Source organism: Schistocerca serialis, chromosome 4 (genome assembly GCF_023864345.2).
Source record: "Schistocerca serialis cubense isolate TAMUIC-IGC-003099 chromosome 4, iqSchSeri2.2, whole genome shotgun sequence".
In the NCBI taxonomy this organism is placed as follows: Eukaryota; Metazoa; Arthropoda; class Insecta; order Orthoptera; family Acrididae; genus Schistocerca; species Schistocerca serialis.
In genome coordinates this window covers 173,059,918-173,071,190 of record NC_064641.1, presented here as the reverse complement: position 1 = coordinate 173,071,190, position 11,273 = coordinate 173,059,918, and positions in this window count along the sequence as shown.

Sequence of the window (11,273 nt, the reverse complement as noted above, 5' to 3'; positions counted from 1 at the left end):
TCTTGATGTGTTTCGATCCCGGTTTCTTTCTTGATGAGTTTCGATCCCGAATCCTAAGTGTGGCCCATTTATTTCGTATTAACTAAAAGAAAAAAACGATACCAACGAAATACACACGTTTCGCACAGAGGGATAACCAAACACTTCTGGATCCTTCCGCACAAGACACAATATACAGTTATTACAATCGCAGAGATCGGCTTACCTTAGTAAGCTTCGCATGGCATCCTGCAGCCGAATTTTAGAACCCTTCAATTCATCGATGCGACTAGGTCATAAATATAAAAACCTCACGCAGTGTATTGGTGTAGTGCAATGGTGTAATATCAGATTTTATTACGGAAAATACTGTGCTGTGAAAAGGAACCAAAGTCGTTACTACTTGCACAAGAAAAGTGAACATTATCATTTCATTATCTCCGATTTTTATTATCTGTGTCGTTGGATGTGATATTGATGATTCTGATTTTATTCTTGGTCTGATGAAGACAAAGGGAACCTATAACTGTAAATATTACTTATTACGACTCAATACCAAAAGTTGTCAAGAGATCACTACAGTAAGCAGATTCAGAAGGACGTAGGTCGCAGTAGTTACTCGGAGATGAAGAGACTTTCGGAGCGTAGAGTAGCGTGCACAGCTGCATCAAACCAGTCTTTGGAGTGAAGACCACAACAACAGTAAAAGTTGTAGCCAAGAAAGAAATAAACGTGTGTTAATCACTGACAAATAATTACGTCAGGCTCGAAAGTAAACATTACCCCTTCTAATCATTATAATTACTGTAGAAAGTTTCCGCTAAACTACGTAGACGTGAAGTTGGAGTGACGTTGAAGGTTGAGGAGGGGGGGTGGGGGGAGCAGGATGGCGAACCAACCAGCAAATAAACACGGCGGCTTTCCACGGACTCGAGAGCACGCAACAAGAAATCCGTCATAGCTCTTTACCAGCATATAACCACACGACAAAATACACACAACGCGAGTTTAGTTTCAATGGACATTTCAGTGGCCGGCCGCGGTGGTCTAGCGGCTCTAGGCGCTCAGTCCGGAACCGCGCGACGGCTACGGTCGCAGGTTCGAATCCTGCCTCGGGCATGGATGTGTGTGATGTCCTTAGGTTAGTTAGGTTTAAGTAGTTCTAAGTTCTAGGGGACTTATGACCACAGATGTTGAGTCCCATAGTGCTCAGAGCCATTTGAACCATTTGACATTTCAGTAAACATTTGAAAACGAAGAACACATGCTAATCTTGTCTATAAAACCAAAAAATACCATAAAATTAATAATACAGTTCCAACGTATAAGCCCGACGTGTATGGGGTCGTAGGTGCGAATCTCGTCAAATACACTGAATTGTTTTTTTTATTTCTAAATCTAATTGGTTTGGATATTTTTTCTTTACTTCCTTACTTTTCCGAGTCGTATTGACATCATCGTATTGACATTTTTATTTGCAATTATTTTTATACCTGTCATCCTGTTTTCGTTTGGAATAAAGCCTGTGTCGCCTATAATCTGCAACTGATTGTCAACCAGGTCTGCTCATCAGTTGGTAACGCGGCAGCTCGTGTTGCCAGTGTGAGGGTAGTTTCAGGTAACCAGTGATACCAAAAAATTATGATTTGCTCTAAGTGCTAAATCTGAAATTTTTGTCTTTTGAGTTTATTGGTAGAGGTTAGCTTTAATCGTCGTGAACAGAGCGATTGTGATTTTAGTTCTCCTGCAGATTGCTGACCGCCGTTTTCTAGGATACATTGCAAACCACGAGGTTGTGGTTAGCTTTGAACATGAGTTTAAATTCAAGGCAACAAAACACGTCGTCTGTAGCAGTTCAGTCACTCGTCACATAAAATCAAGTTGTAGAAAGAGCATCCTGCATTTCTTTCATGCCTCTTGGCGGCCGCTTCCAGCTTTGCGCCGCGTTACACATTAACATCATTCGTGAATCGACCAGCAGTGTTTGTACTCGTATGTCGCGTTGCCTATAACCGAGCGATAGCCGGCGGTCGATGTGGCGACACTGTAGCGGGTAGTGACAGATGTGCCTGTAGTACATACAGCATGTGGTGCATTGGAAAGTACAACGGATAAACTGATCAGTGCTCTATTATTAAACTGAGGGTCAGCAGTTATTGCATCCGACCCCTTCAATAATGGAACAATGTTTCTGGTCGCGCATTATGACATTTTTTGCGAACGAGATCTGCTGTACAAGATGGCCGGAGTGGCCGTGCGGTTCTAGGCGCTACAGTCTGGAGCCGAGCGACCGCTACGGTCGCAGGTTCGAATTCTGCCTCGGGCATGGATGTGTGTGATGTCCTTAGGTTAGTTAGGTTTAATTAGTTCTAAGTTCTAGGCGACTGATGACCTCAGAGGTTAAGTCGCATACTGCTCAGAGCCATTTTGCTGTACAAGAATCAATATGCATTCCATAATACACATCGTGTGAAAATTAGAAAGCACTCTTCGTCTAATAGTAGCACCCACGTTGGTTCTGTATGTCTTGACCACTGTACGAAGGTTCACCTGTGGTCTAGGGGGCCAGCACGATAACTCAGCGTATTCGGTCAGAGAGTTAGCTCCCCTCTGCAATTAAAAAAAAAAAGAAAACTGAGTGAATGGATCAACTAAGAACTTACAAAAAACGAACGTCATAGGACGTCCGCTCCGAACAAATGGAACTAACTATAACGAACAAAATGAGATAAAAAAAAGGTAGCGTTTTCGATTCATAATGAAACCGACATCAGTACCGGGTTCTAATCCCGCCCCTACTTGAATTGTGAGTAATAATCAGCATTGGCGGCCGAAGACTTCTGGCATAAGAAGTCATCCTCATTCTGCCAACGGCCTTGTCAAAGAGAACGAAGGAGCGGACAGAGGTTTCGGGCATTCTCTTGTCGCAGGGGTAGGAAACTGCCCCCAAAGGCGGAAGAATCAGCAACGATCAACAGCACGAGGATGCAGAAGGCAATGGAAACCGCTGCATTAAAGACACGTAACGTGTATCCACAGGACATGTGGCCTGTAATTGAAGAAGTATCATTATGATCTCTCCATTGGCGGAAGATTTTGGAATAGTCCTCAATTCGGATCTCCGGGAGCTTACCATGAGAAAAAGACTGAATAATCATTCGAAGCCCGGCCGCTGTGACCGAGCGGTTCCAGGCGCTTCAGTCCGGAACCGCGCGACTTCTACAGTCGCAGGTTCGAATCCTGCCTCGGGAATAGAAGTGTGTGGTGTCCTTAGGTTAGTTAGATTTAAGTAATTCTAAGACTAGTGGACTGATGACCTCAGCTGTTAAGTCCCGTAGTGCTGAGAGCAATTTGAACCAGTCATTGGAAGGATAACGTTCTACGAGTCGGGGCGTGGAATGTCAGAAGCTTGAACGTGGCAGGAAAACTAGAAAATCTGAAAAGGGAAATGCAAAAGGCTCAATCTAGATATAGCATGGATCAGTGAAGTGAAGTGGAAAGAAAACAAGGATTTCTGGTCAGGTGAGTATAGGGTAATATCAACAGCAGCAGAAAATGGAATACCGGGAGTAGGGTTCATTATGAATAGGAAGGTAGGGCAGAGAGTGTGTTGCTGTGGGCAGTTCAGTGACAGGGTTGCTCTTATCAGAATCGACAGCAAACCAACACCGACAACGATAGTTCAGTTATACATGCCGACGTCGCAAGCTGAAGATGAAGAGATAGAGAAAGAGTATGAGGATACTGAAAGGGTAAAACCGTATAAAGGAATATGAAAATCTAATAGTCAGGGGGAGTGGAAAGCAGTTGGAGGGGAAGGAGTAGAAGAAAAGGTCACAGGAGAATATGGGCTTGAGACAAGGAATGAGAGAGGAGAAAGACTGAGTTCTGTAACAAGGTTCAGCTAGCAATAGCGAATACTCTGTTCAATAATCACAAGAGGAGGAGGTATACTTGGAGAAGGCCAGGTGATATGGGAACATTTCAGTTAGATTACATCATGGTCAGACAGAGATTCCGAAATTAGGTACTGGATTGTAAGGAGTACCCAGGAGCAGACGTAGACTCAGATCACAATATAGTAGTGGTGAAGAGTAGGCAGAAACTTAAGACATTAGTCAGGAAGAATCAATACACGAAGAAGTGGGATACGGAAGAACTAAAGAATGACGAGATACGGTTTAAATGTCTTTACGGCTCTAGATCCAGCAAAAAGGAATAGCTCAGTAGGCAGTACAGTTGCAGAGGACATCTCTAAAAAGGGCCATCACAGAAGTTGGGAAGGAAAACATAGATACAAAGAACTTAACTACAAAGAAACCATGGGTAACACAAGAAATACTTCAATTGATCGATGAAAGAAGGAAGTACAAAAATGTTCCGACTAACTCAGGAATAGAGAAATACAAGTCGCTGAGGAATGAAATAAACATGAAATGCAAGGAAGTTAAGACGAAATGGCTGCAGGAAAAATATGAAGCCATCGAAAAAGAAGTGATTGTCGGAAGAACAGACTCAGCATATAGGAAAGTCAAAACAATCTTCGGTGATATTAAAAACAAGCGTGATAACAACGGGAATTCCACTGCTAAATGCAGAGGAGAGAGCGGATAAGTGGAAAAATACATTGAAAGCCTCTATGAGGTAAGAAATGAGGAGGTTCTGCACAGAATCGCAGAGGAAAGGAATATGTGGAAAACACTGGTAAGGAGAAGGGACAGGATGATAGGACATCTGCTAAGACATGAGGGAATGACTTCTATGGTACTAGAGGGCGCTGTGAGGGCAAAAACTGTGGACAGATATTGGTATACATTCAGCAAATAATTGAGGACGTAGGTTGCAAGTGCTACTCTGAGATGAAGAAGTTAGCACAGGAGAGGATTCGTGGTGGGCTGCATCAAACCAGTCAGAAGACTGATGACCAAAACAAAAAAAGAAGTTATTCTGTACTTTATTCGATTTAGCTAAGTGAACACCATACGAACTTAGGGAGCCTTAGACGTGTGTCATCTAACCACAGGCAATTATGGAGCGTTTGAAAATGGCTTTGATCCAGTTTTTTAGCAATCAAATACTTCGATTTTGTAATCTTCCACGTGTATTCAAAATATTATCCAAATGCTCCTATCGTGTTCCATGCTTCCCAAAATTCGAAATGATATGTAGGTTACAAGTTATAATGTTGTGGCGCGCCGCTTTTCTTTCGATGTTCATGGTGCATGTTAATGGTTTGTTTTAAACATTTCTTGAATGTCAACGATGTCCATTTTGCGAAGTGTAGTAGACACATCCCATATAAGGCTCATCTCTGCACCACCCCGACATTCATTTTTCTGTCGCCCACCTGACGCAAATGTTGAGACATTTGCAGCTAATTTTTTTCCCTGGAATAATTGTTAACACAAAAATTTCAAATGAGATTTATTAAAGATTGAAGAAGATTTACCCCAAAAATTTCGTATCAATAAACGGAAAAATATTTCGTATAGTCGTGGTAGTGAAACCAGAATGCCTATACAGAAATGAAGTACTACCACTAAATTATAAATTAGACAAACTGTTCAAATAAAAGACTTATTAGGAAAATTTTGGGCCCGATATGAAGCGAAAAAGCTTTGGAAATAATTAAGCATCAGTGTTAAAATACATCGATATCACTGAATCAATCACAAAATACAAAGAACTATATGGAACAGATTTTATTACACAAAAAAGGATGACTGAACGTACCATATTTGTATACAACTTAAGGCCACATCGAAATATACGGTTGTATAAAATAAAATGTCTATGAAAATTGAACGTGCAATGTTGTCATACAACACAAACTTTTGGAAACAAAATTTTGTTTGTTTTGACATTGAACATTTTATTTTATATACTGATATGAAGTAATACGGCCATAATTTGTGTACAAATTGAATCAGCAGCCCTCAAACCAACTGTATTTTGGATGTACGTGGATGACACTTTCGTAGTGTGGCCTCATGGAGAAGAAAAATTAATGAAGCTTTTAGATCACCTCAACTCCATTCATGAGAACATTCGGTTTACCATGGAATTAGAGAAAAATGGTTGCCTCCCTTTCTTGGATGTGCTAGTTAGACGGAAGAGTGATGGCTCTCTGGGGCATACAGTTTATCGAAAGCCCACACATACTGATTTGTATTTAAATTCGTCCAGCTGCCATCACCCATAGCAAACAATGAGTGTACTTAAAACACTGCTACACAGAGCTCATGTAGTGTCAGATGAAGATAGTTTGCCTGAGGAGCTTGCCCACCTGAAGAGGGTTTTCAAAGAGAATGGATATTCTACAAGGCAAATTAACAAGGCACTTGCAATTAAGCCAAAGAAACAGTGAGTGGAGAAAGAAGAGAGCACGCCTACTAAATCTTTAGCTTTTCTTCCCTTTGTTGGCAACATTTCCTTCAAAATTGCAAGAATCCTCCACGGTTTCGAAGTGAAAGTGATTTTCCGTCCACCATCGAAGATTTCCGACCTCCTGAGATCAGTGAAAGACGATCTGGTATTGCGGAAGGCGGGAATTTATAAAATACCTTGTCAGTGTGGCATGTCATATATAGGACAAACATTGCGAACAGTAGAAGAACGTTGCACTGAACATCAACGCTGTACTCGCCTTTAGCAACCTCGCAAGTCTGCAATTGCTGAGCATTGCATTTCCACTGGACACTCAATGGAGTATGACAAGACAACAATTTTGGCCACAGCAACATCCTTTTGGGACTCTGTCATAAAAGAATCAGTGGAAATTCGCATGACAGACAATCTTATGAACCGTGAGAATGGCTACCAGCTATATAATGCGTGGAACCCCGTCATCTCTAAGATCTGGTCCAGACGAAGACGTCAGAGTACTCCGATTGCCGCGGTAATTCACAACGCCGAATACTGCTCAGTTCTGCAGTTCCACCAGCGAGGGCGCTGCCGGCGGGCGGTGTAGTCCGTCTGTTAATATGATTTTGACGCATGCGCGGGATACTCGCTGCACGCTATATATTGCGGAACGGAGGGCGTCTTCGTCAGTGTTCGATGGCTCACCTGAGGATGGCTGGCAATTGTCCAGTCGAAATATCGTGGATGGAAGCTAACGACGACCGGCTGCAAGCCAAAAATCTTTTTGAATATTTAGTTCGCCGGGAAAATTTTAAATTTCATGTTGGTTTATGGCATGTGGTTCATTAATAGTGACGATTCGTCGTGCATCGCATTAACTGATGTAATACTGTAAGTATAAAATGTTTCAAATGGCTCTGAGCACTATCGGACTTAATATCTAGGTCATCAGTACCCTAGAACTTAGAACTACTTAAACCTAACTAACCTAAGGACATCACACATATCTATACCCGAGGCAGGATTCGAACCTGCGACCGTAGCAGTCGCGCGGTTCCGGACTGAAGCGCCTAGAACCAACCCCTCGGCCGCAACGCCGGTCTATTGTAAGTATACAACAGCTCATCGATGGTGATCTGTTTATAATGATTGTTTTTATAATTGCTCACTTTGCCTAATTTTTTTGTCTTTTTCACGATATCTAGATGCCTAAGGATGGTTCGTCTCTGACTGAAACTACCTGTTAAACAAAGTGACATTACGGCTGGACGCAAACCATGATTTTCTCAAAAAATTTTTAGAAACCATACATCGTCGCCTCCTCAAAATAATGTGAATGATAATAGCCCGACAAAACAGCTTCTCCAGTGCCTCTGAGAAAAGAGGTTAACAACTATCTCGATCCGAAGAGTTAAAAAAAGGTTTAGAAATAGACTACACCATAGCCGAAGAAGCAACATGAAGATATACTTGGAGAAAGAAAGTTTAAATTTAGAAGGATTCCAAAGCAGGAGCAGTAAGAGGTCTCAAGTTGTCTGAAGAAAGAAATAAGAGACATTTGCCTTCCAGCGAATTACCTTACATCGCAGGTGCATACTCCTGTAACCTTAGACATTTGTCGTTATTAAACGTAATAACACAGCGTGTGCCGGCGATTCGCCCTACGCTGGTGTGCTACGCAGGTGTAGCAATGTCAGGCATTCCGGCCTCGGAGACGGCAACGTTTAAGGCCACGCCGAGTGGTCCGTGTATCCACAGCTCACAGCCGGAGGGCCCGCGATGTGACGCCTGCCGCTGTTTGCCATCCGGCCTCAGAGTTTCCGCAAGTTCGTCTTCCTCAGGAGGAGGGGAGGGGAGCAAACAGCGGCGACAAGGCGAGACCCGACAGCCAACAGCCAGCAGCCAGCTCATAACACGGCGTTCCCCACCGGGGCCTGCGGCGCTTGCGAACCACAGACCCAACGCTGGTGAAACGACTGCGTCCGCACGCAAAATATCGTAATCTTCTTGTGTTGCAGAATCAAAGGCGGGGGACAGCCATCCGATTCAAGCATTTGTAACTTCAGCAGATCACTCTGGACTAGTTCTGGTGTTTAGGTTCGTACTATAGCATCTAGCCGGCCGGAGTGGCCGAGCGGTTCTAGGCGCTTCAGTCTGGAACAGCGCGACCGCTACGGTCGCAGGTTCGAATCCTGCCTCGGCCGTGGATGTGTGTGATGTCCTTAGGTTAGTTAGGTTTAAGTAGTTCTATGGGACTGATGACCTCAGATGTTAAGTCCCATAGTGCTCAGAGCTATTTGAACCATAGCATCTAGGCTATAACGAGTAGTGTCACATTTGGCACATTTTTCTAGTTTTAGGGTTCCGTGCCTCAGTCTGTAAAAACAGTATCCTTATGGGTAGCCTTGTTGTCCCTCCTTCTGTCTGTCTGTTTGTCACACTGTCAAGAATCCTTTTTCTCAGAAATGGGTAAGAATATCATGTTAAAATTTATATCACTTACTAATGTCTATGGTTCATAGACAGTGTCAAAATTTTAAGCTTCTAAATCAGTTCATTCAAAATATGTCACATATTTTAATGCTCGTAAACTCACTCATCAAAATCTGTAGGGTATTGCCCCGTTGATGTAGAATCAAGAAACTTGGCAAGAAGCAAGGTTCCACACTAAAGTAAAAAAAAAAAAATGTGGAAACTGTTGAACTGTAACTATCCCACACAAAAATATTCTTTGGCCATTAGAACATCCATTCCATTTCCAGAATGAGACTTTCATCTGCGGCGGAGTGTGCGCTGATACGAAACTTCCTGGCAGATCAAAACCGTGTGCCGGACCGAGACTCGAACTCAGAACCTTTGCCTTTCGCGGGCAAGTGCTCTACCAACTGAGCTACCCAAGCACGACTCATGCCATGTCCTCACAGCTTGGTTGGTAGAGCTCAGTCGGTAGAGCACTTGCCCGCGAAAGGCAAAGGTCCGAGTTCGAGTCTCTGTCCGGCACACGGTTTTGATCTGCCAGGAAGTTTCATCCATTCCATTATTCATCATCCGTCAAAAGGATAACAGACGAAAATTCACTTTTTGACCTCTACGTCTTCCTCTAGTACCACGGCAGTTTTTCCCTGATGTCTTAATACATCATCCTGCCTCTTAATGTACTTCCGCGTTTTCCAGGTATTATTTTATTTACTGGTTCTGTGGACAACCTTCTCATTTCTTACCTTATCGAATGACTTAGTTTTTAGAATCATTCTGTAATACTACATCCAGACGATTCGATTTATTTCTTTTCCAATTTTCTCACAGTCCATGATTCACACAACCATGCAATGCTATGCTCCAGACGAACATTCTCAGAAACTTCTCCCTCAGATTGGGTCTGATGTTTGATTCTAGCTGACTTCCTTCAGCAAAGAATGTACCTGTGCTAGTCTACACAAATATTGTTCTTAAGAAATACGTAAGAGATAAACTCAAAACACAAGTTTTTGTGTTATTTTCCTATTCGTGTTAACCTTAGACCGTATACACAAGGTACCGCATTTCGTAGACAATCATTAGTTTAAATTCCACACATGCTGAAAGTACGCATGATGACCTGATAAACAAATTTTTTGCAGTGAACAAATTTTTTGCAGTGTACGGTCATCCCTCTGGTACTCGGGGTTAACCTGTTTCATTGTACAGTTATACTATTAAAAGATTATGAACTTGGGAAATATCTGACATATACGAGTAAAATTACTTCGAAATGTGTTACCTATGCAAAACCATTAGGGAAGATAAATAATAAATTAATACAGTTAAGGTGGCGTAAAAATAATATGGCTGCTACACTGCTTATTAACGGCGGCACATAATAATGGGACAAGATAACATCTTTAAACATTTTCTGTTGGAGTGTGGCAATATGTCCCTCCCCTTTCTCTGCGCATATTACCAATCGATGTAATCTCGCGCACTTTTGGTTTGTATTTGTGCTCCATATGAGAACGAAAGCGATGTATGTCCCTAAATATGTACTGGCTGTTTAGCCAAATGTGATGTGGAGCTTGAGGCTTGGAATAAGTGCTTCAAAAAACTAATATTCGAAATTAGCTTATAGTGTGGAAAATAAATGTATTACAGCCTGTATGGAACTGTTTTCTTTTTTAAATTATATCGACGCCGTGGACACCCCACAAGAACAAAATAGGGTGGATGTATCAGTTATTTAATAAACACGCTAGTCAAAAAAATCAGTCAAATCCACGAAGCACGACGCTTTTAACCATGACAGTGACCTCAGTTCGGCAAGTAAGAGAGTCAACAAGTTTCTTCGGCTATATCATACCAAGCTGAAACTATTCTTTAATGATAAGACTCCATAGAACTATCAGAGTGCGAGAATGCTGACTGCTACGTCTCACCCACTGTTCCAAATGATTCCACACTTTTGTGTGGAAAGTAGTGGACCAATCAACGTATGACATGGTGCATGAGTGTTCGTCAATGTACGAGAGCACCTCTGTGTACACAGCTATTATCATCCTGGAAGACGGGAGCGTCCACAGCATATTCATCATGAATATATACAATCGACGTATCTGTATTTGTCAACAGGCGCCGCGTTTGATAGACCAATCACGGCAAGTTAAAATATATCTTTATAGCACAATATTTATTATGTAAAAAAGTCACAAAATAATTTCACAGTAACTACTAACATGGCCCATGTTTATGAACTGTTGCTAACCTTAATTTGGACGGCAGTCACAGAAAGTAAAATTATTGCAGGTCTATACGACCAACAACAACATCAATTCAGTCGTAACTTCCCTTCGGTATCTCTCAAAAATATATTTAAAGACATCCCTCTCTCCACAGGTTTAAGAAATGTGGGGTCACAAAAACGAAGTATAAACATGTCCTTGATAATAGAATGAAGCTTC